The sequence below is a fragment of the Lynx canadensis genome, chromosome A2 (assembly GCF_007474595.2).
Source record: "Lynx canadensis isolate LIC74 chromosome A2, mLynCan4.pri.v2, whole genome shotgun sequence".
NCBI lineage: Eukaryota > Metazoa > Chordata > Mammalia > Carnivora > Felidae > Lynx > Lynx canadensis.
The window spans coordinates 78,822,048-78,849,289 of NC_044304.2; the positions used below are offsets into that span (position 1 = coordinate 78,822,048).

At 41.3% G+C, this 27,242-nt stretch overlaps 1 protein-coding gene across 1 annotated transcript in view; it reads left to right on the forward strand.

Moving 5' to 3' along the window:
• SRPK2 (SRSF protein kinase 2) overlaps positions 1-27,242 on the forward strand; it is a 252,973-nt gene that overhangs the window by 145,981 nt on the left and 79,750 nt on the right.

The window sequence follows — 27,242 nt, forward strand, 5'->3', positions numbered from 1 at the left end:
TTGGTTGTATATGCTTATGTTCTTCCTGGTGGTTATGTCCTCCATTCACTTTGTTTTCTAAAAACGTTGAATTTCTCATTCCTCAGTTTTTACTTTCCTATTGTCTTTGTTCTCGTGGGTTTTCTTTACTATTATTATTATTTGAAAAACAGAAGAAAAACATGTGCTGTTAATCAGTCATGTTTAAATTAGACATTCTTGGGGCACCTGGGTGGCTCAGTTGGTTAAGCATCCGACTTTGGCTCAGGTCATGATCTCAGGGTTCATGGGTTTGACCTCTTGAGTCGACAGCTCGGAGCCTGGAGCCTGCTTCTGATTCTGTGTCTCCCTCTCCCTCTGCCCCTTCCCTGCTCATGTGTGCGCGCGCTCTCTCTCAAAAATAAACATTAAAAAAACACACCTATAAATTAGATGTTCTTTAGCTGTGCTTTTCTGATGAAACTCTAATACATAAGGGTATAATTATTTATATTTTAATGGAATTAACTAAAAGTTGATTTTACTTGAAGTAGATGATTGAAAACAGACTGTGGGATTAGGGGAGTATCTTTTAAGAAATATGTGTCTATTAAAGTGGAGGTCCATTTCCTGAAGTCTTCAGGAGCATTAGAAATTCTTATTTGTCTCTATGTCTGTTTGTGTGTTTGCTTGTAGAGTTGACCCTTGAACAGCACAGGTTTGAATTGCACAGATCTGCTTACACAGATTTGTTAAATAGATACAGTAAAGTACTGTAAATGTATTTTCCTTATGATTTTAAAAATATTTTTGTCCGAGCTTTCTATATTGTAAGAATATGGTCTATAATACACATAACATAGAAAATCTGTGCTCATTGACTGTTTATGTTGTAAGTAAGACATTCCGGTCATTAGTAGGCTATCAGTAATTAAGTTTTTGGGGAGTCAGAAATTACATGCAGATTTTTGACTGCATGGAGGTTGGTGCCCCTAACCCCCACATTGTTCAGGGCTCAGCTGTGTTTGAATCATAAGCACCCTTGAGTGCATTGCTGGTAGACATCTGTTAGAGGTGGTAATGACTCCTCACAGCAGTGATTCCTAACCATGGGTGTGTACCAATCTCCTAGTGACTTGTGTCCAGGATACATTCCAGACCTACTGCGTCACAGTCTCCTGGTTCTAGGCTTTTGTTTTTTGAAAAAGCTTCCCATGATTTTGATGTATAGTCCTTTTTAAGAACTATTACAGCTTCTAAAATAAAAGTAGATTAAATTTTGCATGGCATTTATATCCTACCAGAAATAAACTCCAAATTCTTCATTCAAGGGTGTCAAAATCTGGTCCCAAACTTTCTTTATAGAATTTCTGGGACGCCTGGGTGGCTCAGTCGTTAAGCATCTGACTTTGGCTCAGGTCAGGTCTCGGGGTTTGTGAGTTCCAGTCCCATAACAGGTGAGCTCAAGCCCCGCTTCGGGTGAGCTCGTGTCCCGCATCAAGTGGACCCCTCATCAGGTAAGCATGAGCCCTGCTTTGGGTGAGCCCTGCTTCTCTCTCTCTCTCTCTCTCTCTCTCTCTTCCTCTCTTTCTCTCTTTCCCTCTTTCCTTCTTTCCCTCTTTCTCTCTCTCTTTTTTTTCTCTTTCCCTCTCTCTCTCTCTCTTTCCCCCTCTTCCTTTCTGTCTCTCTTCCTTTCTGTCTCTCTTCCTTTCTGTCTCTCTTCCTTTCTCCCTTTCTGTCTCTCTTCCTCTGTCTCTCTCTCCCTTTGCCCCTCTTAGGATATTCTCTCTCTCTCTCTCTCTCTCTCTCTCTCTCTCTCTCTCCCCCTCACTAACTTGCACCCTCTCTCTCTTTCAAAAAAAATTATAAATAAAACAGGATATCTGCCAGTATTCTCCCGTAGCTTGTATATCAGCATGACTGGTTGAGCCCTTTCCTGCTGCCATATAATGCCCATTCGTGTCCTCTTGCCCTGAAAGTCCTTTCCTAGCTACCACTTTTTCTTCCTCACAGGTCAGCCTCAGTTGTCACTCCTTTCTCTAAGCATTCTGTGGGACTCACCTGGCCGGAGAGAACATTGTTGTCTTTCTATGTACTTTGTTCTTGTCATTGTATCCGCTGGACCTTATAACAGTATTGGAAACTGTGTAACTTGAATATGTTTTGAGTTAATAAAGGAAATAACCTTTTCACACCAGTGATTGCCTTGTTTTATATTATTTATGTACCTGTCTGCTACAGTGTTAGACTACTCGTTCCATGAATGAAGATTCATGGAAGAGAGTTACTGAAGAGAGTTGAGTAAAAAGTTCTCGAACACGTAAATGAGGGATGTTCGCAGTACGCGGGGATCCAGCCGAACGTGGCACTGCGGGTGCAGTCGCACAGTTTATGACCCAGGGAAGGGGAGAGAGTATCCCAGGCCCTGTGTTCTCTTTGATCTGACTTCGTAAGATGCTTGTGCTGGTAGAGTACTTTAGTCCCTGCCCTGTCCGAGCTATGGGTTTGATGTTTTTCGGGACCGTCTTCAGCTGTCAGGTAGGTTCACACTGTGGCGTCTGTGACTGCAGGAGAGTCATCGGCAGTATTTGCTATGATGGCTTTATGTTTTGAATCTGTTCCACCTTAGGTAGGGCTTTTCTTGCGCTCGGCTCTGAAGCTTTTGTTTTCTTCCCTGTTAAGTAACTGCCCTTGCAAGGAAGAGAGTAGTCTCCAACTAGGTGGCGAAGGTTGGGACTGAGTGTCCCGAGTGTTCATGTCCATGACTGAAGTGTTTGCAGTATTTTACATTTGGTTGTGAAAAGCCCTGGACCTTAACCAGCTGGAGTATGATGGGGGCTTCTGGTAAGAACGTTTCACCAGGGAGAATTCACTGGCAGCAATGATGGTCTTTTTTTCAGTCAGCTTTATTAATGTGTAATTTACACGAAGTCAGAATTGACCAATTTGAGGTGTACAATTCAGTGAGTTGTGACTAGTGCACACATACATGGTGTCATTAGGATCACAATCATGATGTAATATTCATTGGCATCAAAAGTTTCCCTTGCACCCTTTTGGAGGCAGCCCTTCCCCCATCCCCAGCCCCTCACAGTCATTGATCTGCTTTCCATCACTGTAGCTTTGCCTTAAAAAAAAAATTTTTTTTTTTAATGTTTATTCATTTTTGAGAGAGAGAGAGAGAGCATGAGTGAGGGAGGGCAGAAAGAGGGAGACACAGACTCTGAAGCAGGCTCTGGGCTCTGAGCTGTCAGCACAGAGCCCGATGCCGGGCTCGAACCTACTGATAGTGAGATCATGACCTGAATTGAAGTTGGACGCTTAACTGACTGAGCTACCCAGGTGCCTCTGGCTTTGCTTTTTAAAATGGAGTCATGGGGTGCCTGGGTGGCTCAGTGGGTTAATCATCCAACTTCGGGTCAGGTCCTGATCTCACGGTTCATGAGATCGAACTCCACATTGGGCTCTGCGTTGCCCACAGAGCCTGCCTGGAAGTCTCCCTCTCTTTCTCTCTCTTTCTGTCTCTCTTTCTCCCTCCGTCCCTCTCTCTACCTCCCTCCCTCCCTCTCTGTCTCTCTCTGTCTCTCTCTCCCTCCCCTCCACCACCTCTCCCTAGCTCCTGTGTTTTCTCTTTCTCTCTCAAAAATGAACAGATGAACTAAAAACAAATAAAATGGTGTCGTATACTATATAGTCATGTGTTTGGCTTTGTCACTTAGCACTTTTTTCACTTAGCACATGCTTTTGACTTCATGTTTTTGTACTTATTATTTTCTTATTACTGAGTAGTTATTCCATTGTTCAGCCGCAGTTTATCTTTTCTGCCATCATCTTTTGGGAGAGCATGAAACTGGCACAGTATTTGTCTAAGGATTTACTTGACGCCTGTATCTAAAGTGCACATGAACATGGTTTTTCTTGTTAAAAAGGTCATTAAAGTAAAACAGAAAATGAGACCAACGGACTTGTATGTAATGTTTATAGTGGTTACATGTGCTTGGAGTGGTGTTTCTTAAAGTATGGCCCTTGAACTACTGCATCAGTCTTCTGGGGTTCTTACCAAACATGCACATTCCTGGGCCTCATCTCCGTCTTATGAGTCATGCTCTGTGGTTGGAGAAGTCTGAATGTGGTAAGTGGGCATCGGCACTAGAGAGGACTCATCCCAGTAGGTGTCTGCTCGGATGTTTCCTGTTTAGACTCCTCTCCAGTGGCAGCCGCTACCCACCTACCCTTCCCTCCATGGAGTCTCCTGGTGCTGTAGGAGATCTTTAGTCCCACTAGAAAGTTGGGTCTAGAAACCTGTCACTGCTTCCAGTTGCGATCTAGTGGGGCAAGCTCCATTTCTGGCTCTCCACTCACCAAGCTTTGTGACTTTGAATACCTTATTTACTCTCTCTGCCTAATTATCCTCATTTGTGAAAATGGGGTGGCTAAGTAGTACTTACAGAGTTGCTCAAGGATTAAGTGAGTTAATTTGAGTGAAGCGCTCCAGAATAGTGCTGTTGTTTAAGAGTTTGCTTTTAAAAATACTTTATTTTATTTATTTATTTTCTTTAAGTCTGTTTATTTATTTTTTTTTTTAAATTTTTTTTTCAACGTTTATTTATTTTTTTGGGACAGAGAGAGACAGAGCATGAACGGGGGAGGGGCAGAGAGAGAGGGAGACACAGAATCGGAAACAGGCTCCAGGCTCTGAGCCATCAGCCCAGAGCCCGACGCGGGGCTCAAACTCACGGACCGCGAGATCGTGACCTGGCTGAAGTCGGACGCTTAACTGACTGCGCCACCCAGGCGCCCCAAGTCTGTTTATTTTGAGTGAGAGAGTGAGCAGGAGAGGGGCAGGGAGAGAGGGAGACACAGAATCCCGAGCAGGCTCCCTGCTGTTAGGCGCAGAGCCTGATGCGGGGCTTCAACCCATGAAGCGCGAGATCATGACCTGAGCTGAAACCGAGAGTCGGACACTTAGTCGACTGAGCCACCCAGGGGCCCCTTAAAAATATTTTAAGCCATGCATTTGTTACCAACCTGGAGATACTCATTCAAGTGTTTATTTTGGTTTACTTACATATGTACCAGTTTGCTAAGAATCACCATTTTTTTCTTGTAATTTAGACCTTCTTTCCTAATTACGTTCTGCCTTTCTGAAATACATTCTTTAGCAGTTTCTTTACAATAGGGTCTGTGAATGGTATACTCAGTTTTTGTTGACTTGAAAATATCTTTGCTCCATATATATATATATATATATATATATATATATATATATGTATATTATACAAAAGAATGCAGTTATTGGCTCTTTAACACTTTAATGATCTCACACTACTTGTTTGACTTGGAGTTTTTCTTTTGAGATGCTTGGTGACCATGTAATTGTCATTCTCTGTAGGAAATCTGGCTGTTTGTCCCCCTACATTTTTCTCTTTGCTTTGGTGTTCTTTGGTTTTACTCTGTTGTGATTTATTTTTATTCAGCACACTTTGTGCTTTCTGAATCCAAGAATTTATGGTTTTTTAAATCAATTCTGGATGGACAATTCTCAGCTGTTATTTGTTCTAATAGTGCCTTTCCTCCATTTTCTTCCTTTTTAAGAACCCCAAATATTAGATAAATTAGACCTTCTCAGTCTCTACTTGAGGTCTTAATCTTTCTTTTGTATTTTCAGTGTCTTTGTCTTTTTGTGATACATTCTAGGTGATTTCTTCAGATCTGCCTTCCAGTTTGTTTGTGGTCTAATCAATTTAACAAATTTTAAGTCTTTTTTTTTTTTTTCCTGCTTATGCTTTAATTTCCTTCCTTTATTTCTGTCAACACTATGGACATACTTATTTCATATTCTGTATTCCACAATACTAGTATCTGAAATCTATTTTTGTTGATTATTTCTTTGTCTTGCTCATAGAGTATTGTTTCCTTGTTTATTTGATGATTTGAAAAAAATTATTAAATTACATTTCCACAATCTTAGTTACTTGGAATCCCAAGGAGGCCCGATTGAGGGTTCATTTCTCGCAAGAGGATTTGTTTCTACTTCTTCCAGGAGCCCGGGAGGGCAGTGACCCAGAAGCACTCTAAATTTCTTGGCTTGGGAGGTTTCCAGGACTGGGTAGGTATTATAATAAATTCATATGCTCACCGTGCATGCGGGGAAGCTTGAGATCACAGATTCTTAGGGAGGATTTCCCCTTCCACTGGAATCTGGAGAAGTGCGCTATATGGCCTCCCACATCCATCTCACTGGTTGACCCTAGGTGCCTTGTTTCGCTTCTCTGGTCTTACTTCCTCCTAGAGCTGTCCTTGGATCCCAGGTCACTTTGTTGGAATCCTAACCGACTCTCCCTTTATTCTGGAGCCTCTGGGAATGGATTTGGTGCTTGCAGTAGGTCTTGTTTTCTTGGAAAATGTTTTTCTGATGGCTTCGTCAGATACCCATCAATCTCTGAGAATGGCCACTTCTATAGAATAACATTTATGTGCTTTAACATCTTTGAAGAACTATATACACAGTTCCTACAGTAGGTTGGCATTAGTGCTAATTGAAACAACTGCCTTCATAAATAAAGCTATTTATCTGAAAACATATATTTAAGAACATGGATGAATGAAATTTTAAAGTTTCAGAGGTAGAATGTATTGCAGAGCACTAATAAATCTTCAGGTGATTTAATTTCTGTGCCAGCAGTTCTGAATTTCTTCCCCTTTAGGGAATAGTTTAACATGGAAACAGTTTAATATGGGAACAGTTTGATACATAAAGGCCATTGTGTGGAACCCTAGTTCACAAGGTCTTCGAGGACTGGGCTTAACTTTGTACTTGTCAAAAAAGACCTAGTTAGAACAAGTCATGTGTTAATGGAGAAGCTTTATGAAGCAATTTGCTTACTCGTTAAATTTTAAAAATTCATGTTAGACATCTCTCTCTTCTAAGATGATTACAATAGCAGTAGTCATTTGTCTTATTGCCTTGTGGAAATATGTAATAATTAACAGGAGAGATCCTTGTTGAAACTTTCTTAAATCTTTTAGCTAATCTTGACTACAAAATAGATGCGTTTAGAAACAGAAGGGTTAAGAGGTGGGACTGATGCTGGCCTGTGCATTAGGACAGTCACAGGTGAACAGAGAAGGCCAGAGGTCAGCTCACAATATTAGGTGAGATGTGTCCTGGTGTACCTATGATCACAGCCCCCACAGCCTAGGAGGGTGGGGAGGAGAGGATTTCCTACCACCACATGCACAGTTAACATACCAGGTGACTTAGGTATCATCTCTTTTAATTATCATGACCCTCTGACTTTCCTTAGGGGCCCAGAGAACTTGTCACTGGCTTGAGTTGTCTGGATTTTTAAATGATAGAACTAGTATTCAAACCTAACCCACAGCCTTTCTACCAGAAAGCTGCATGGCATTTGAACTTTGACCTTTATCCTAACTCTCTAGTTCTAAAGTAGAGTAAGGTGTGACTTGCCTGTGCCTTAGACACATTTACTTTGTTGTTCTTTAGTAGATTCTCCCTAGGTGCTGGAGGGACAGGGGTATCACAGATAGGAACCCCTTTCCCAGCATCTGTTTTCCCTTTCCTGTCTCTTTAAGTTAATAATTTAGGGGCCTCTGGGGTGGCTTCGTCCGTTGAGTGTCTGACTCTTGATCTGCACTCAGGTCTTGATCTCAGGGTGGTGACTTCAAGCCCTGGGTTGGGCTCTGTGCTGGGCGTGGAGTCTGCTTAAAAGAAGAAAAGAAAAGAAAGAAAAAAATTACTTCAGTAGGCATGCACATGGTACCAAATTGAAAAAGTAGGAAAGGAGTGTGGGGAATTTTGAAAAAGTTAATTGCTCTCTCTGATCACCAGCCATTGAGTTCCTTTCCCTGCAGAAAGCTGTTACTGCCAGTGTCTTATTGCTGCATCCAGAGAGAGATTAAGCCGAGGCACATGCTTCCCGTCTCTGAAACATGATGCGTGCCCTATACAGACGCTCTGCACCTTTGTGTTCATCACTGGCATATCCTCCCTGTTGGTAAATATTGAACTGCCGTAGTATTTTTGTGTAGCAACATTTTTGGGAGAGAATTGACGTACAATAGAATTCATCCATTTAAGATGAACGATTCAGCACAGGCCTAGGTCCAGGCGGCAGGGGAGGTTGCAGGTCGTCCCGGGCAGGTTCCCCTTGGCGCTCCCCCACGGAGCAGGTGGAGCAGGCAGCGAGTGGGGCTGCAGCCCCAGACGCTCTCTCCTCCTACTGTGTGGTGACCAAGGCGCCTGTGTGCGGCCTGTGTGGCTGTGTGAGTGGAGGTGACCGGGCCAGAGGGTGGACGGGAGGCTGCCTGGCTGGCCTCCACTTGGGGCCGGAGCTACTCTGCTAGGGTTTGAAACTTTAAAATGAGAATAAGGAGTATTATTTACAAGGAAATGAGAGGGGGGAATAAGTCATCTCTAACCTCTTCCAGCCTTTTTTCATAAGAGAGACTGTATTAAACTTACGTATTTGAAGACTGCAGAATCCTGCCTCCAGCACCAGCAGTTTCTCTGTTTTGTGATCAGCGTGATTCACAAGAACTTCAGTAACAAACAAAATGATCCAGGGGCATCGAAAATACGACTTTGACATTGGTCTGGGATTGGCCATGAGCCCCAGCATTTTCATTGGTGGGAGTTTCATTTTGAAAAATAAAAGGTCGGGGCGCCTGGGTGGCACAGTCGGTTAAGCGTCCGACTTCAGCCAGGTCACGATCTCGCGGTCCGGGAGTTCGAGCCCCGCGTCGGGCTCTGGGCTGATGGCTCGGAGCCTGGAACCTGTTTCCGATTCTGTGTCTCCCTCTCTCTCTGCCCCTCCCCCATTCATGCTCTGTCTCTCTCTGTCCCAAAAATAAATAAACGTTGAAAAAAAAAATTTAAAAAAAAAAAAAAGAAAAAGAAAAGGTCTGGGGCGCCTGGTTAAGCGTCCGACTTTGGCTCAGGTCATGATCTGCACAGTTTGTGGGTTCGAGCCCTGTGTCGGGCTCTGTGCTGACAGCTCGGAGCCTGGAGCCTGCTTCGGATTCTGTGTCTCCCTGTCTCTCTCTGCCCCTCCCCCACCCACACTCTGTCTCTCTCTCAAAAATAAATAAACGTTAAAAGACATTTTTTTTTTTTTAAAAGAAAAGAAAAATAAAAGGTCTTTTGCGCCTTGCCAGGAAAGGCTCTGTGAGAACAGGTCTAGGTGGCCATGCACATCTGGTGGTGGGCTGGATTGCTATCAAGTATGTATAGAGAACATTCCAAGAAAATATAATTGTATATCGACATGTTCTCATATACTAGTACAGCCTCATACTACGTAGCACATTTTAAAACTTGAAATAAATCCTTGTTTGTTTTTTTAATTTTTTTTTTAACGTTTATTTATTTTTGAGACAGAGACAGAGGATGAATGGGGGAGGGTCAGAGAGAGAGAGGGAGACACAGAATCCAAAACAGGCTCCAGGCTCTGAGCTGTCAGCACAGAGCCCGACGCGGGGCTTGAACTCACGGACCGCGAGATCACGACCTGAGCCGAAGTCGGCCGCTTAACCGACTGAGCCACCCAGGCGCCCCTCCTTGGTTTTTAATAAACAATACTCAAAATATGTAAAATTTAAGCCAGTAAAAGTCATTTATGTAGCAAGTGAAAACTATACGTTCAAAGGGTTTCCAGTATAAAGAGTTGTGCAGCCACCACCAACCAACCACCTAGTTTTAGAACATTTTCATCACCCTAAAAAGAAGTTCTTAGGCTTGAGTAGTCATCCCCGTCCCCCCTTCCGCCATAAGCAGCTACCGATCTTCTGTCCCATGGTTCTGGGAATTGCATATAAATAGAATCATCCAGTATGATCTGTAGTGACTCTGGCTTCTTTGACTTACCATAACCCACATGGTAGCATCTATCAGTACTTCATTCCTAATTACTGTTTTATTGTTGTTAATGGACATTTGGCGCGTTTCGCCTCTTGGCCATTATTAGTGATGATGCTGTGAACATTGACGTGCAAGTTTTTGTTTCGATGCGTGTTTTAGTTTCTCTTTGTTACATACCTGCTGGTGGAATTGCTGTGTCTTATGGTAACTCTGTTGAACTTTTTGCGAAGTTGCCTCCCGTTTTTCAGATGACTGCACCATTTTCCTTTCTCATAAGCAGTGTGTGAGAGTTCTACTTTTAGCACATCCTTGTCATCACTTGGTATTACCTGTCCTCTTGATTATTACTGATTTTTGATTATTATCCTAATAGTTGTGAAGTGGCACTATTGTGGTTTTGATTTTCATTTTTTTGATGGCTGATGATGAACATCTTTTTTAGGAGATTTATATAGTTTTAGCTCTTAACATTTAGGTCTTTGAGATATTAGGAGTTATTTTTTTCTGTATGATGTGAGTTAGGAATCCACTTTTCCTTTCCATGTGGATATTCAATTGTCCATCACCATTTGTTGAAAAATCTGTTGACTGTGATATGAGCGTTTATTTCTAGAACTTCAATTCCTGTTGATCTATGTGTGTTGGTACCACACTGTGTTGATTACTGTACCTTTGTAGGGAGTTTCGAAGTCAAGAAGTGTGAGTCTTCCAATTTTGTTCTTTTTCAAGTTTGTTTTGGCTATTCCGGGCCCTTGCATTTCCATATGAATTTTAGGAATGGCTTGTCAATTTCTGCCACTAAGGCAGCTGTTATTTCAGTAGGGATTGAATTGCATGTATAGATCAGTTGGGGACATATTGTCATCTTAACAGTATTAAGTCTACTGTCCATGAGCATGGGATGTGTTTCTGCTTATTTAGGCCTTCTTTAAATTCTTCCAATAATGTTGTTTGGTTTTCATAGTATAAGTTTAGACACTATTTTGTTAAATTTATTCCTAAGCACTTTATTCTGTTTGATGCTATTGTGAATGGAATTTTCTTAGTCTCATTTGCCTCGTGCTTTTTAGCAGAGTTGTGTTGTATACACATACCTTGATCGATCAGATGTTATTAATGAGGCCTCTCTTTTTTTTTTTTTTTTTTCAACGTTTATTTATTTTTGGGACAGAGAGAGACAGAGCATGAACAGGGGAGGGGCAGAGAGAGAGGGAGACACAGAATCGGAAACAGGCTCCAGGCTCCGAGCCATCAGCCCAGAGCCCGACGCGGGGCTCGAACTCACGGACCGCGAGATCGTGACCTGGCTGAAGTCGGGCGCTTAACCGACTGCGCCACCCAGGCGCCCCAATGAGGCCTCTCTTGATGCACATTTAGGTTCCAGTACATTGCTGTTTGCAGACATTGTAACCGTGAGTGTATCAGTAAGATGAATTCTGGTAAGGTGTGCTGAGCCAAAGGGTATTCAGATTTTGGACTCACCTGTCAAATTCAAAATGAATATACCCTTTTTGTTTATAATTTTACAGCTTATTTTTCAAACTTCCAGTAGTGGGCTGTATAGAAAAATGTTCCGAACTCTTGTAGTTGATCTTATTTACTTATTAAAATAATAGTATGCTAGAAGAAGTTCATGCTGCTAGAATATTGCCTATAGCAGTGTTGTCTCCTAGAGCCTTCTGTGCTGATGGAAATGTTCTGGATCTGTACTGCCTAATACCATAGCCACCAGCAGTACATGGCTGTCGAGCACTTGAAATGAGGCTAGAGTCACTAAAGACATGAATTTTACATTTTATTAAGTTGTAATTAATTTGGCTAGTGGCTATTGAATTGTATAATTACAGTTGCTTTTAGGTTTAAAACTTGGGGAAGTTTGCAGAAGCCTCGTCCAGAGTGGTACAGGTTGCGTTATTTCCGGAGCCGCGTGAGGCAATCGTGAGTGGCTATGGTAAGTTTCATCAACATACAGGTCTCAGTAAACAGTTCTTTATTTGTAGCAGTTCTCCCTACACCCATTTGACTTCATACTGCCTACAAACAGAGCTCTTAGATAGAAGCCCATGCAGGTCCTAGGTTTGCTAGTTCTTTTTTTCTTTTTCTTTTTTTAGCGTGTATCTCCTCCTAATGTAAAAGGTAGGCTTCCATGAGGTTTTTATGCATGTGTATTCTTTAAAATCTATATTGAAATCTATGAATTTATATTGGTGATTATAGTATGGGTCATTGCTGTGGATGATGAGCTGGGAAGTCAAGAATCTGTTGGTGCCTTCATAACATTGTACTTTGTGAACTAGGCTCTGCCCTTCACCCTCTCATTCATCATTTATCCTTGGCACTCTGACCTGCTTGGAAAGGCTTCAGCTGCCAGCTGTTTGCTCAGACATCTACTTCTGTTTACAGCCCAGACCTTCATTTCTTACTGTGGATTCTATATACCAAGCAATCCACTGTATTCCTACACTGCTGGGCATCCCATATGCCTCTCAAACTGAAATGAACTTAAAACAGAAGTAGGTTTTCTCTGAAAACCCTTCCTCCTTCTCCTGTCTCTGTTCTCAATGCTGTCTTACTACCAGAAATTGAGGAAGCAAAGACCCACCTCCAGCAATGGAATGACCAAGTTCTGAGCTATGTTTTTTATCGTCTCCTCTCTGGACTCCTCACTAATTTCCTTGCTTCTGGCTTTTATCCTTTCTACCCATTCTACGTACCAGTTCCTTATGTTCTTTGCAGAAAGCAAATCTTGACCTAAAATTACATTTCAGTGTCTCCTACTTGCTTTAAGGATAGAGCCCAGGGGTGCCTGGATGGCTCAGTTGGTTAAGCATCCAGCTTCAACTCAGGTCATGATTTCACAGCTCGTGAGTTCTAGCCCTGCATCGGGCTCTGTGCTGACAGCTCTTGGAGCCTGCAGCCTGCTTCGGATTCTGTGTCTCCCTGTCTCTCTGCCCCTCGCCCACTCTCACTCTCTCTCTCAAAAATAAACATTTAAAAAATATTTTAAAAATAAATAAAAACATTAAAAAAACAGTAATAATAAAAGGATAGAGCCCAAACTCCTTAGAACTCTGAGTCATTCCTCTGTGAGCTGATTGCTGCAGAAACTCTTGCTTATCTCCAGCCACACCACTCCAGAGGGTGTTTTAGGCCTTTGTGCCTCTGGTCACCCTGTTTCTTGGGCCTTGGGCCTCCACCCTACCTCCCACCCCTACCCTCCACACCTCATTCTGGTCAGTATCTTAAGATCTCAGGATGTAGATGTTTCTGGCTCAGCCTTCTGTCATCTCCTTTTCCATAACAGTACCTGGGAGCATTCGATTTATGTTCACGTGTTCATGTGACATGGCATTTCTCCCACCCTGTAGACTGTGTATCCCTCAGTGCTGGGCTCCCAGGAAACTTCCTGGAATGTGGCACACACTATTCTATTTGTAGAATCAAAGGATGTCTTTTTTACATGCCTTTGAACTCTGATTTAAACTTTTCTGACAGTCTTTATTCCACTTCAGTAGCACTGTTTTTCCCAGGTCCCACAAATATTCTGTAAGATATTAACAGTTTCAGTGGCCTATGAATTATGTAGCCCTGTCATATATATATTGTTAGGTGATCAGTCGACTTCTTTGTGGTCTAAAATGTTGATTAGTTGAGAAGCAGGTTTGTTTACTTACATCTTCATCAACTATTAGTTGGCTGTGTTCCATATTCTAAAAAACAACGTAGTCTTAGAAAATAAGAAGGTCTAAACTTTCTGGCTTGGAATTATGATTGTTTCCATTAGTATCTGGGGCATACTGGGGCACCTGGGTGGCTCAGTTGGTTAAGTTCCCGACTCTTGATTTCGCCTCAGGTCACGATCCCACAGTGGTCGGGTAGATCTCTGGGTCACACTCCACGCTGAGCGTAGAGGCTGCTTAAGATTCTCTCTCCCTCTCCCTCTGCAAATAAATACATAAACATTAACAATATTGGGGGGACATACTTTTTTTTTTTTAACCTGTCTTTTCCCATAAAAGAATTGGCTCCCATTCTTGAATACCCAGCTTCTTAATTCCTTTGGCCATTTTAAATTAAAAAAAAAAAAAAAAAAAAAAAAAAAAAAAGCCCAGGCCTCACTGTTGAGGCCAAAATCTGATAAATTAATATGAACTGCTCTGTTACTTACTGAGAACTAACTTGGCAGCTGTATTCATTTTCTATTGCTGTGTAACAAATTACCACACACTTAGCAGCTTAAAACAATATGCATGTATTAGCTCACAGTCCTGTAGGTCAGAAATTAGGGCCGTGCAGCATGGCTGGATTCTCACTGGACTGAAATCAAGCTGTTGGCCAAGACTAAAGTTCTCTGTTGGGACTCAGAGCACTCTTCCAAGATCACTGGTCATTGGCAGAACTCACTTCCTTGCATTGAAGTCCTTGTTAGTCCTTCTAGCTGTTGGCTGGGGACCGTGCTCACTCTGAGAGGTCACTCGAAATTCCTTGCTCTGTGGCCCTAATGGGCAGTTCACACCATGGATATTTGCTTTCTTCTCAGCCAGCCAGAGCACGTCTCTTTGACTTCTAAGACCAGCAAGAAAAAACTCTCTACTTGTAGAAGGCTCATGTAATTAGGTCAAACCCACCCAACATCACTGCCCAGTTGCCATGTAACATAATATAAAGATGAGAGTGATGTCTTATTCACAGGATCTACCTGCATTCAGAGGAGTTGGGAATTCTACAAGGATGAGGGTCATTGGGACTCATTTTCAGAAGTTGGCCTACCACAGCCGACACTTAACATTCAGGTTCAAGTTACATAAAGTTTAGAAGCGTTTTCATTATAGAGGAACACATAAAACTAGTCTGGGTTTTTCTCCTTAGCTGTGCAGCTTTACCCAGTGTTACAGCAAGCCTTTTTGGATAAGCTGTTTTGAGAGAAAGTATGTATTGATTGATTCTACCCTTAAGCAGAAATGGCAGATTGCATATTTCTCTGGCTAACAATTTACCATCAAGAATGGGAAAGTAAGAAGGAGGGAGGGAGGAAGAGAGTGAGTTGTAGATTAGGTGGTGGACATAGGAAAGAAAAAAAATTGCCTTTGTGTGAATGTTCCTAGGAGAAATTCATTTGGAACTTCTTTTTCTTTATATTTTGGTTAAAACTGAATGAATGAATTTCTTGAATTGTGTCAGTTGCCATTTAGGTTGATAATAAAGGAAAGGACTTCTTTTTCTGCCAAATGTGAAGTTTACTTGTCCTTTTCTCTGCTCGAAAAAAATAGCAGCTGGAAGGAAGTGGGAACTCCCATCTGGTTGCCATGGCAATTTAGAGCTGATCGTGCATGCATTTTGCTAGGGTTCGGTTTTCCTCCCCTTTGTGGTAGAGCAAATGTACTTGAGAAATACAGTATGCAGTAGATAAACATGATAAAATCATCTTAGTATTGTAATATTTGAAGAAAATATTTTGTGTTTTTTCTTAAACTGCATTTTTTATGTTTGGAGTAACAGGAATATTTACTTGTGTTTAATGTAGGGCAAAATAAATGTAATTCTTTGTGAAAAACCTAAATGACTAGTTCTAAATTTTTTACTCTAGTTGCTAAGGGTGGTACATTGTTGATGTCATATGAGAGCATGTTCTTTAAATTCGTGCCTCGTGTAAACTTGGACATTTAGGTAGACTCTCAGTCTGGTTTTTACGGAAGTATGTATTACCTTTCACTGTAAATGTGGCTGAGAAGTTGTGAAGGAGACCATATGTAGCAGGTTTTCTAAATCTAAAGATAGTTATTTCTAATTTTTCTTGGAGAGTGGACATTAAAAGATAGTATACAGGGGTGCTGGGTGGCTCAGTCGGTTAAGCACCCAACTCTTGATTTCTGCTCAGGTCATGATCTCACAGTTCATGAGATCGTGAGATTGAGCCCCCTATTGGACTCCACGCTGGGTGTGGAGCTTGCCTAAGATTCTCTCTCTCCCTTGCCTTCTGCCCCTCTCTCACTTGCAAGACATGCTCTCTCTCTCTCTTAAAAAGATATTATATAGTTGTGTAACCTTTTGTTTTTTTAAAAAACAGCTTTTTGCAGGTGCTCTGTACCTGTTAACAGTCAATCCCCATTCCCCTTCTTCTTTCTTTCCCCTACCCTCAGCCCTCAGCAACTACTAATTTACTCAGTTCTCTGTACATTTGCCTAGTGTGGACATTTTTATATAAAATGGAATCCTATAACATGTGGTCTCTTCTGCCTAGCATTTTTCATTTAGCATAATGTTTTCAAGGGTCACCCATGTTGTAGCGTGTGACAGTACTTTCATTCCTTTTTATTGCTGAATAATGTTACCATTTTATTTAACCACATTTTATTTATTTATTCATTTATCACTCGATGCACATTTTTGGTCTGCTACGAATAATGTCCTATGAATATTTTCGCACAAGATTTTGTGGGGACATATGTTTTCATTTCTTTTGGATATTATACCCGGAAGTGGAATTGCTGGGTTATGTGATAACTCTGAATTCAACGTTTTTAGGAACTGCCAGCTTGCAAAGCAGCTGGGCCATAGAACACTACTGTTACAATTCAGGGTTCTACTTTCTTCATTCTTGACAGTACTTGTCATTGTGGTTTTGATTTCCATTTCCCAAAGGACTAATGATGCTGAACATTTTTTCATATATTTATTGGTCATTTATAGGTCATCTTTGGAGAAATGTCTATTTTAATCTTTTTCCTATTAAATTTTTTTTTGTCAAGTTATGCAAGAGTTCTTTTTACATTCTAGATACAAGACCCTTATCTTGTATGGTTTCCAGATACTTTCTTCCATCATTACATGATGACTTTACTTTCTGGTGGTGCCCTTTGAAACACAAAAGCTCTTAATTTTGATCAAGTCCACTTGCATATGCTTTTAGTGTCAAATCTAAGAAACATTGTTGAGCCCAAGATCATGAAGATTTACTTGTAATTTTTTCCTGTGAGTTTTGGAGTTTTACCTCCTTTATTTAAGTCTTTGATCCATTTTGAATTAATCTTTATGTGTGTGTGAGGTAGGGTTATGACTTCATTTTATTGCATGCAGATAACCATTTGTCCCAGTACCATTTGTTGGAAAGACCATTCGTTCACCATTTAATTGTGTTGGCACCCTTGTTGAAAACATTTATGGGTTCCCTGCATGGCTTGCTAAGGGCTTCTAACAACTCTTTTTTAATTATTATTTTTTAATTTAAATCCCAGTTGGTTAACATAACAATTTCAGCAGTAGAGTTTAGTGATTCATCACTTACATGTAACACCAAGTGCTTATCCTGACAAGTGCCCTCCTTAAAGCCCATCACCCATTTAGCCCATCCCCCCATCCAACACCCGCCAGCAACCCTCTATTTGTTCTCTGTATTTAAGAGTCTCTTATGGTTTGTCTTCCTCTCTGTTTTTAAATTTTCTTTTAAATGTTTATTTTTATTTTTGAGGGGGGTGGCATGAGCGGGGGAGGGACAGAGAGAGGGAGACACAGAAGCCGAAGCAGGCTCCATTCAGAGCGTGATGCAGTGCTTGAACTCATGAACCGCAAGATCATGAACTGAGCCCAAGTTGGATGCTTAATGAACTGAGCCACCCAGGCACGCCCCCCTGCCTGTGTAAAATTTTTTTTAAAATCCCTCTCTGTTTTTATCTTACTTTTGCTTCCCTTCCCCTATATTCATCTGTTTTGTTTCTTAAATTCCACATATGAGTGATATCATATGATACTTCTTTTTCTCTGACTGACTTCGCTTAGCCTAATACACTCTAGTTCCATCCATGTTGTTGGAAATGGCAAGAATTCATTCTTTTTGGTCACTGAGTAATAAATATTCCATTGTATATATAAACCACATCTTCTTTATCCATTTGTCAGTTGATGGACGTTTTGCTCTTTTCATACTTTGGCTATTGTTGATAGTGCGGCTATAAACATTGGGGTGCATGTGCCCCTTCGAATCAGAATTTTTGTATCCTTTAGTTAAATACCTAGTAGTGCAACTGCTGGGTTTGGGTAGTTCTATTTTTAATTTTTTGAGGAACCTCCATACTGTTTTCCAGAGTGGCTGCACCAGTTTGCATTCCCACCAACAGTACAAAAGGGTTCCTCTTTTTTTGCATCCTTACCAACATCTTGTTGTTGCTTGAGTTGTTGATTTTAGCCATTCTGACAGGGGTGAGGTGGTATCTATCTCATTGTGGTTATGGTTTGTATTTCCTTGATGATGGGTGATGAGCATTTTTTCATGTGTCTCTTAGCCACCTGGATGTCTTTGGAAAGTGTCTATTCATGTCATTTGCCCATTTCTTCACAGGATTATTTGTTTTTTGGGTGTTGAGTTTGGTAAGTTCTTTGTATTTTGGATACTAGCCCTTTGTCTGATAATGTCATTTGCAAATACTTTCTCCCATTCCATGGGTTGCCTTTTAGTTTTGCTGATTGTTTTATCTTGACGAGGTCCCAATAGTTGGTTTTTGCTTTTGTTTCCCTTGCCTCCAGAGACATGTCAAGTAAGAAGTTGCTGTGGCGAAGGGCCTGTTCTCTCTTCTAGGATTTTGATGCTTCCTGTCGTACGTTTAGGTCTTTCACTGATTTTGAGTTTATTTTTGTGTATGGTGTAAGAAAGTGGTCCAGGTTCATTCTTCTGCATGTGGCTGTCCAGTTTTCCCAACACCATTTGCTGAAGAGACCATCTTTTTTCCATTGGGTGTTCTTTCTTGTTTTGGCAAAGATTAGTTGGCCATACATTTGTGGATCCATTTCTGGGTTCTCTGTTCTGTTCCATTGATGTATGTGTCTGTTTCTGTGCTGCCACTATACTGTCTTGATGAATACAGCTTGAAGTCCAGAATTGTGATGCCTCCAGCTTTCAGTTTCTTTTTCAACATTACTTTGGCTATCTGGAGTCTTTTCTGGTTCCATACAAATTTTACAATTGTTCTAGGTCTGTGAAGAATACTGGTGTTTTTTTGATAGGGATTGCATTGAGTATGTTGATTACTTTGGGTAGTATCGACATTTTGACACTGTTTGTTCTTCTAATCCATGAGCCTGGAATGTTTTTCCATTTCTTTGTGTCTTCAATTCCTTTCATAAGCCTTCTATAGTTCTCAGCATATATGTTTTTCACTGTTTTTGTTAGGTTTATTCCTAGGTGTTTTATGGGTTTTTGTGCAATTGAAAACAGGATCGATTCCTTGATATTTCTGCTGCTTCATTATTGGTGTACAGAAATGCAACTTATTCCTGTACATTGATTTTATGTACTGCAACTTTGTTGAATTCATGTATCAGTTCTAGCAGTTTTTGGTGGAATCTTTTGGGTTTTCCACATAGAGTATCATGTCGTCTGCAGAGAATGAAAGTTTTACTTCCTCCTTGCTGATTTGGGTGCCTTTTGTTTCTTTCTGTTGTCTGATTGCTGAGGCTAGGACTTCCAACACTATGTTGAGCAACAGTGGTGAGAGTGGACATCCCTGTCATGTTCCTGACCCTATGGGGAAAGCTCAGTTTTTCCCCATTGAGGATGATATTAGCGATGGGTCTTTCATATGTGGCCTTTATGATCTTGAGGTATGATCCTTTTATCCCTACTTTCTTGAGGGTTTTTATCAAGAAAGGATGCTGTATTTTGTCAGATGCTTTTTCTGCATATATTGAGAGGCTCATGTGGTTCTTATCTTCTCTTTTATTAATGTGATGTATCACATTGATTGATTTGTGGATATTGAACCAGCCCTGCATCCCAGAAATAAATCCCGCTTTATTGTGGTGAATAATTCTTTTAATGTATTGTTGGATCCATTTTGCTAGTATCTTGTTGATGATTTTTGCATCCCTGTTCATTAGGGAAATTGGTCTGTAGTTCTCCTTTTTAGTGGGATCTTTGGTGTTTGAATCAAGGTAATGTTGGCCTCGTAGAATGAGGTTGGAAGTTTTCCTTCCATTTCTTTTTCTTGGAACAGCTTCAAAAGAATACATGTTAACTGTTCTTTAAATGTTTGGTAGAATTCCCCTGGAAAGCCATCTGGCCCTGGATTCTTACTTGTTGGGAGATTTTTGATTAGTGATTCAATTTCTTTACTGGTTATGGGTCTGTTCAAATTTTCTATTTCTTCCTGTTTCAGTTTTGGTAGTTTATATGTCTCTAGGAATTTGTCCGTCTCTTCCAGATTGCCCAATTTGTTGACATATAATTGGTCATAATATTCTGTTATTATTGTTCATATTTCTGCAGTGTTAGTTGTGATCCCTCCTCTTTCATTCGTGATTTTACTCATTTGGGTCCTTTCCTTTTTCTTTTTGATCAATCTGGCTAGGGGGTGATCAGTTTTGTTAATTCTTTCAAAGAACCAGCTCCTGGTTTCATTGATCTGTTTTTTTGGTTGTTTTGTTTTTGTTTTTTTTTTGATATCATTGATTTCTGCTCTTATCTTTATTTCCCTTCTTCTGCTGGTTTTGGGCTTTATTTGCTGTTCTTTTTCGAGCTCTTTTAGGTGTAAGGGTAGGTTGGGTATTTGAGACCTTTCTTCCTTCTTTATGAAGGCCTGGATTGCTATATACTGCCCTCTTCTGACTGCGTTTGCTGCATCCCAGAAGTTTTAGACTGTCATGTTGTTATTCTCATTGGCTTCCATGTACTTGTTAATTTCCTGTTTAATTTCTTGGTGAACCCATTCATTCTTTGGTAGGATGTTCTTTAATGTCCAAGTATTCATGGTCTTTCTAAATTTTTTCTTGTGGTTGATTTCAAGTTTTATAGCATTGTGATCTGAAAATATACAAGGTGTGATCTTGTACTTGTTGAGAGCTGATTTGTGACCCAGTATAGGATCTATTCTGGAGAATGTTCCAGTGCACTCAAGAAGAATGTGTATTCCTTTTTAGGATGAAGTGTTCTGAATATATCTGTTAAGTTCATCCAGTCCAGTGTGTTATTCAGAGCCATTGTTTCCTTGTTGATTTTCTGCTTAGAAGATCTGTCCATTGTTGTAAGTGGTGTGTTGAAGTCCTCTACTATTATGGTATTATAATAAATGAGTTTCTTGATTTATATATTTGGGTGCATTCACATTGGGTGCATAAATATTCACAATTGTTAGATCTTCTTGGTGGATAGACCCTTTAATTATGATATAGTGCCCTTCTTCATCTCTTGTTACAGTCTTTATTCTAGAATCTAGTTTGTCTGATGTACATATGGCTATTCCAACTTTCTTTTGATGACCATTGGTATGATAGATGATTCTCCATCCCCTTACTTTCAATTTGCAGGTGTCTTTAGGTCTAAAATGAGTCTCTTGTAAGCAGCATACAGATGGGTCTTGTTTTTCTATCCATTCTGATACCCTGTGTCTTTTGATTGAAGCATTTAGTTTATTTACATTTAGAGTGAGTACTGAAAGATAGGAATTTAGTGTCATTGGGTTGCCTGTAGAGTTGGTGTTTCTGGTGATGTTCTGATCCTTTCTAGTCTTTGTTCCTTTTGAGGTTTTGTTTTGTTTTGTTTTGTTTTGTTGTTTCTCCAGAGTACCCCCTTAAAATTTCTTGCAGGGCTGGCTTAGTGATCATGAACTCCTTTAGATTTTGTTTGTCTGGTAAACTTTTAATCTCGCCTTCTGTTTGAATGACAGCCTTGCCGGATAAAGAATTCTTGACTGCATATTTTTCTGATTCAGAACATATCCTGCCATTGCTTTCTAGCCTGCCAAGTTACTGTGGATAGGTCTGCTGTGAACTTATCTGTCTTCCCTTATAGGTTAAGGACTTTTTTTTTTTTTTTTTAATTTTTTTTTTCAACGTTTATTTATTTTTGGGACAGAGAGAGACAGAGCATGAACGGGGGAGGGGCAGAGAGAGAGGGAGACACAGAATCAGAAACAGGCTCCAGGCTCTGAGCCATCAGCCCATAGCCTGACGCAGGGCTCGAACTCGCGGACTGCGAGATCGTGACCTGGCTGAAGTCGGACGCTTAACCGACTGTGCCACCCAGGCGCCCCGGTTAAGGACTTTTTTTTCCCCCCTTGCTGCTTTCATAATTCTTTCCTGCCTGTATACGTTGCTAATTTGACTATGATATGCCTTGGTGATGGTTGGTTTTTGTTGAATCTAATGATGGTTCCCTGTGCTTCTTGTTTTTTGATGTCTGTGTCCTTCCCCAGATAAGGAAAGTTTTCTGCTATAATTTGCTCACATAAACCTTTTGTCCCTTTTTCTCTCTCTTCATCTTCTGAGACTCCTATGATTTGGATGTTACTACCTTTTAATGAGTCACTTGAGTTCTTTAAGTCTTGTATCATGATCTTTTGCCTTTGTATCCCTCTTTTTTTTTCCTGCTTCATTATTCTCTATAATGCTAATTCAGTGCTTGATCCATTCTTGGTGTTGTGGCATCCATCTATTTGAGATTGGATCTTAGTTGTAGCATTTTAAATTTCAGCCTTACTGTATTTTATAGCTTTCTTTAAAAAAAATTTTTTTTTGGGGCGCCTGGGTGGCGCAGTTGGTTAAGCGGCCGACTTCAGCCAGGTCACGATCTCGTGGTCCGTGAGTTCGAGTCCCGTGTCGGGCTCTGGGCTGATGGCTCAGAGCCTGGAGCCTGTTTCTGATTCTGTGTCTCCCTCTCTCTCTGCCCCTCCCCCGTTCATGCTCTGTCTCTCTCTGTCCCAAAAATAAATAAACGTTGAAAAAAAAAATTAAAAAAAAATTTTTTTTAATGTTTATGTATTTTTGAGAGAGACAAAATATGCACAGGAGAGGGGCAGAGAGAGACGGGGAGAGAGAGAGACAGAATCCAAAGTGTGCTCCAAGCTCTGAGCTGTCAGCACAGAGCCCAATGTGGGATTCGATCTCACAGACTACGAGATCATGACCTGAGTCAAAGTTGGATGCTTAAATGACTGAGCCACCCAGGCACCCCAGATTTTGTTTCTTTTGTCTCTGCAGAAAGGGATTCTTTTATGTCTTCTATGCTTGTTTCACCCCAACTAGTATTCTTATTATCATGGTTCTAATTCTAGTTCACACATCTTATACCTATGTTGATTTAGTTCCTGGCTTTCATTTCTTCCTGTTCTTTCTTTTGGGGTGAATTCATTCATTTTGTCATTTTGGAAGAAAAAAAATTAATAAAATAAAAATTAAAAACAAAACAAAATATCAAAAAAAAGGAAGCTAGATCCTAGGTGAGTTTTGTTCTACTTGTTGAAAGAAGTTTTATGGAATACAGGAAAAAGGGAAAGGAAAGGAGAAAAAAAGGTAAGAAGAACTTTGAAAATTAAAAAACTCATATATAATAAAATAGAATTAAAGAAAATAAAATGAAATAGAATAAAAATTTTTAAAAATAAAAAATGAAGTAAAAAACAAGTTTTTCTTTCTGTATCTAAGAAAGAGAAAGAAAACAAAGAAAAAAACATTTTAAGCAAAAACTGAAGCAAAGAAAATGAACACATAAAGGAACCAGCAAACAGAATGAAACCTGAATGAAGTTACATCCAGTGTCCCTTAGAACTGAAACTATGAAGGATTCTATAGTCCATACACTAAGCTGGTGGAGTGATACATGTTGGTCTTCTGGTGCCTGTGCTTGGAGGGTGCAGATGGGTGGAGCTTGATGTAATTGCTCCATTCTCCACTAGGTGGCTCTGCTTAGCCTACTGGGGTGGATCCATGTGCCTGTGTGCTGTGTGCGCACAGGGGAGGTGGAAATGGCTTCACCCAGCTCCCTAGTATCTAGCACAGGAACTTTGAGTTCTCACTGACCCGCGATCAAGCCCCTCCTTTGTCAGCCCTCTGTCTACTCCCTGTCTCTACCCTGTCCATGTTCAAGCTGTCCACTGCCAGGTGGCACCTCCCTCTAGAGTTTTATCTTAGATGGGGTTTTGTTTCAGAATTCCATGCTTCAGAGTCCTCGGTGGCTTGGACCTACGCTGACTCCCTGGGGAGGGTCTTACTGAGTGATGGCCGAGTGCCACCCTACGCCAGAAAAACGTTCATGCAATCGCAGCGGCAGTGATTCAGAGATTATGGCAAATCACAACACCCAGCCAGTGCCAGGTTTCATGGCACTCTGGCGTTTGAGTCCCTATACCAGCATATGTGCTGCTCTCCAGGGTCCACTGGGACCTTTGCCCCAGGGGAGGCCATATGGCCTCTACCAAATACACTCCAAGCAGGGCAACCACTTCTCCCTGTGTAGCACACAGACCCCTCAGACCCTGCAGCCCGCTCCTGGGGATTCGCCCTGCTTCCTCACCAGAGCACTGCCAGGCACTGAGCTCGGGAACTTCAGAGTCTATGCTCCACTGTTTATAGAATCCTGGTGGTATTGAATCCTCTTCTTTCTCCCTGGCAGTGGTTTTGGGGAACAGGTTTCTTGTTCAGTCCCCTGCGAGGGTTTTTACTCTTTCTCTCTTTCTCTACAGCTACTTTGGTGGGGAGTGCTTTTCTTGTACGATCCCGATGCACTGCTCTCTCTGCCTTTCTCTTTCTCTCTCTGCCAAAATAGCTCACCACCCTCCACGGCTTCTTTGTCTCCCCCGGTTCACCTGCCTGCACTGCGTATGTGCCAAGTTCTGCGGCTCAAGTTACGAAGATTGTTGCGTTAATCCTCAGATCAATTTCCTAGGTGTTCAAAATGATTTGGTGCTGATGTAGCTGCATTTCAGGGAGGAGACAAGCTCAGGTTTCCATGCTGCTCCGCCATCTTGATTCCTCCCCAGTGCTTCTAGTAATTATTCTGTGAAATAACTTTTTGATGGTTCTCATTAGGATTGATGAAAAGGTACTTTTAAAATCTGCTGATATATTTTTTAAGTATGTACTTGGTGATATAAACTGCCTGCTACCTTTGGATCTTTTAAATAGTTGAGATTTAAGTAGGCTTAATTAAAGTAATACTGTGGAAGCCACAAGAATCCACTTTGAAGAAGCCAGCCTTCAAGATGGTGTGGCCTCCTTCTCTTGTGCCTATACCTGCCCTAAGATATATTTACTTGTGTTTCTCCGATGTGGTAGGCAGTAACAAGGATGAATGAGATGAAAAAGAGTCATGATCAGCACCATAACATTTGGCAGTTACGTTGTTCTGAACCTTACTATGATGATTTAAGTGATTTGATAGTTGGTGATCATTGATGTGAGGCATGTTACAGGAGAAGCCTTAGAAAAATTCACCATCATTGGTATGACCAGGAATCTCTGATTTTTTAGGCCAAGTACTCCTCTGGTTTTTATCTGAAGAGCCTAGGGTGGTGCTGTCCAGTAGAACTATAATGTGAGTCTCATTTGTAATTCGAAGTGTTCTAGTAGCCACATTAAAAAAAGTAGAATCAGGCGAGTTTAATTTTAATAATATATTGCATTCTATCCCAAATATTATTATTTTAACATATAATAAATGTAAACTATTTAATAAAATATTTTACATTTTTTGTATGAAATCTCAGAAATCCAGTATGTATTTTACGCACGTAGCCTGTCTTGATTTGTACTCTCGTCCCATTTCCAGTGCTCAGTACAGGCATGTGGCCAGTGCCCACTGATGATTAGACAGCATAGCCCTAGGTGTTAGGATGTGATAGTTGAAATATTACTTCAACATTACTCAACTTCCTTTCTACTTCAAGGTACCCTGACTCCTTCCTTTAACTTGAGAGAAATAAGTGGCCTTGGGGGCGCTTTCTGCCTGCCTGTTCAGTGTGGCCCTCACTGGAGGGAGAAGAGGTGCCTGCCTGCTCGTTGAGACCAGAGGGTCTGGCAATTTTGTTAAGTGATGTGGACAGCTCAGCAAATGGGGGGGACAAATAATTAAGAGAAACACATTATGATGAGCCTCTCAATGAGAGAAAATGGGCCCATGAAAATGAGAATTTGTTTTCCCTTATTACAGATACAGTCTACTCTGTAGGAATAAAGCTAAGTACAGAAAACACTTGTTAGAGCAGTGGTTCTCAAAATGGGTATGATTTTGTCCCAGGGAATTTGTTAATTTCTGGACATAGTTTTTGATGGTCACAACTGGCGGTGGGTGTGGATGTTACTGACATTAATGTCTTGAGGCCAGGGATGCTTATAACATTCTACAGTGTACAAAACAGTCCCCACTACAGTGAATTAATTACCTGGCCAAGGGTCTGTAGTGAGGAGCACAGGTAGATGATTCTCTAGTTCTGTTCTTTTCATTAATTGTACATAGTTTCTATAAGGAATATAACGATGTTTTCTTTTAAATTTGGAGGATCTCCTCATTTTTTCGTGTAAAATTTCTAAGTGTTTCTGATTGAGCACATTGGTCAGCTCAGTAGTTTTCTGCTCACAGCCCTGAAGAATGAATGAATGGTTCTTTGAGACCATTCATCTTTTTCACCTCCCCTTCCCTCTGGTGCAGCCTCTCCTGCCTCCCCTTCTTCCAGCCTCTCTTTTTGTGCATTGCCATTCTACTTCAGTAAGAACATGTATGTTAAAAAGGAAAGAGCATTTGCAAGGCTGCCAGAAAGATTAGTACACTTCCATAAGGTCTGTTAGATGTATTTTTGGATGTATTCTGGCAGTGATGTGGGTGTTTGGTTGTGATTATCCCCTTCCAGGGCTCCATCTTGAGCAGTGGTTAACTCAGGATGTGATCACCACCCTGTTCCTAACGTTTGTCATCCAGGGAGCTGTAACTTTGAGTCTCCATAAATTGTGGCAAATAGCAATCAATACAGGTCGTTTTCAGCTCATAAGTGTTCCTTAGTCACTCTGCCAAAGATACTCAACTTGCCAGTGCTTGCCTTTCAGGTTACCTGTGCGGCATAGTCCCCACCCCTTCCTCGTGACTGGGTTTCTGCTGCCTTCCACCCTACCCCCCTTTGTTGCTTGTGGCACTTTGAGTTTTGGTGGCAAACCACATAAGTGACCTTTAGCCAATTTAGGCTAAGAGCAATACAGTAAATGCTATTTGGGGGCTGTCAGATTGGGAAGAATTTAGAGGTCCGGCTTAGAGAGGGGCCGGGGTCAGGTGGCTCTGCTGGCCCTGCCTCTACTGGCAACTGCAGATGAGCTTGCTGCCGGTGACAGCCGGCCTGAAGGTTCCAGGCCTGTAGAGTCAGCTTCAGCCGTCTGTGCCCTGAGCGGTACGACAGTGAAGAAAGCGGATCAGAACCAGCCTTCCCTTGTGTAGGGAGGAGCAGTCTCAAAAGGTGCTTTTCGAAGGGGGGCACGACTACTGGCAGTCCAAAAAGAAGAGCAGTTGTGCACACATCAGTGCTTATGGGGTTCCCCTTGCTCCCCAGACTGGAGACCCCCTCCTTACCCTGTGAACCTCTCTGGAGAACACCTCTGTCAGCCCGATTTCCCTCGCCTGTTCGTGCACTCTGTGTGCTGGCTCAGGAAGAGTTTC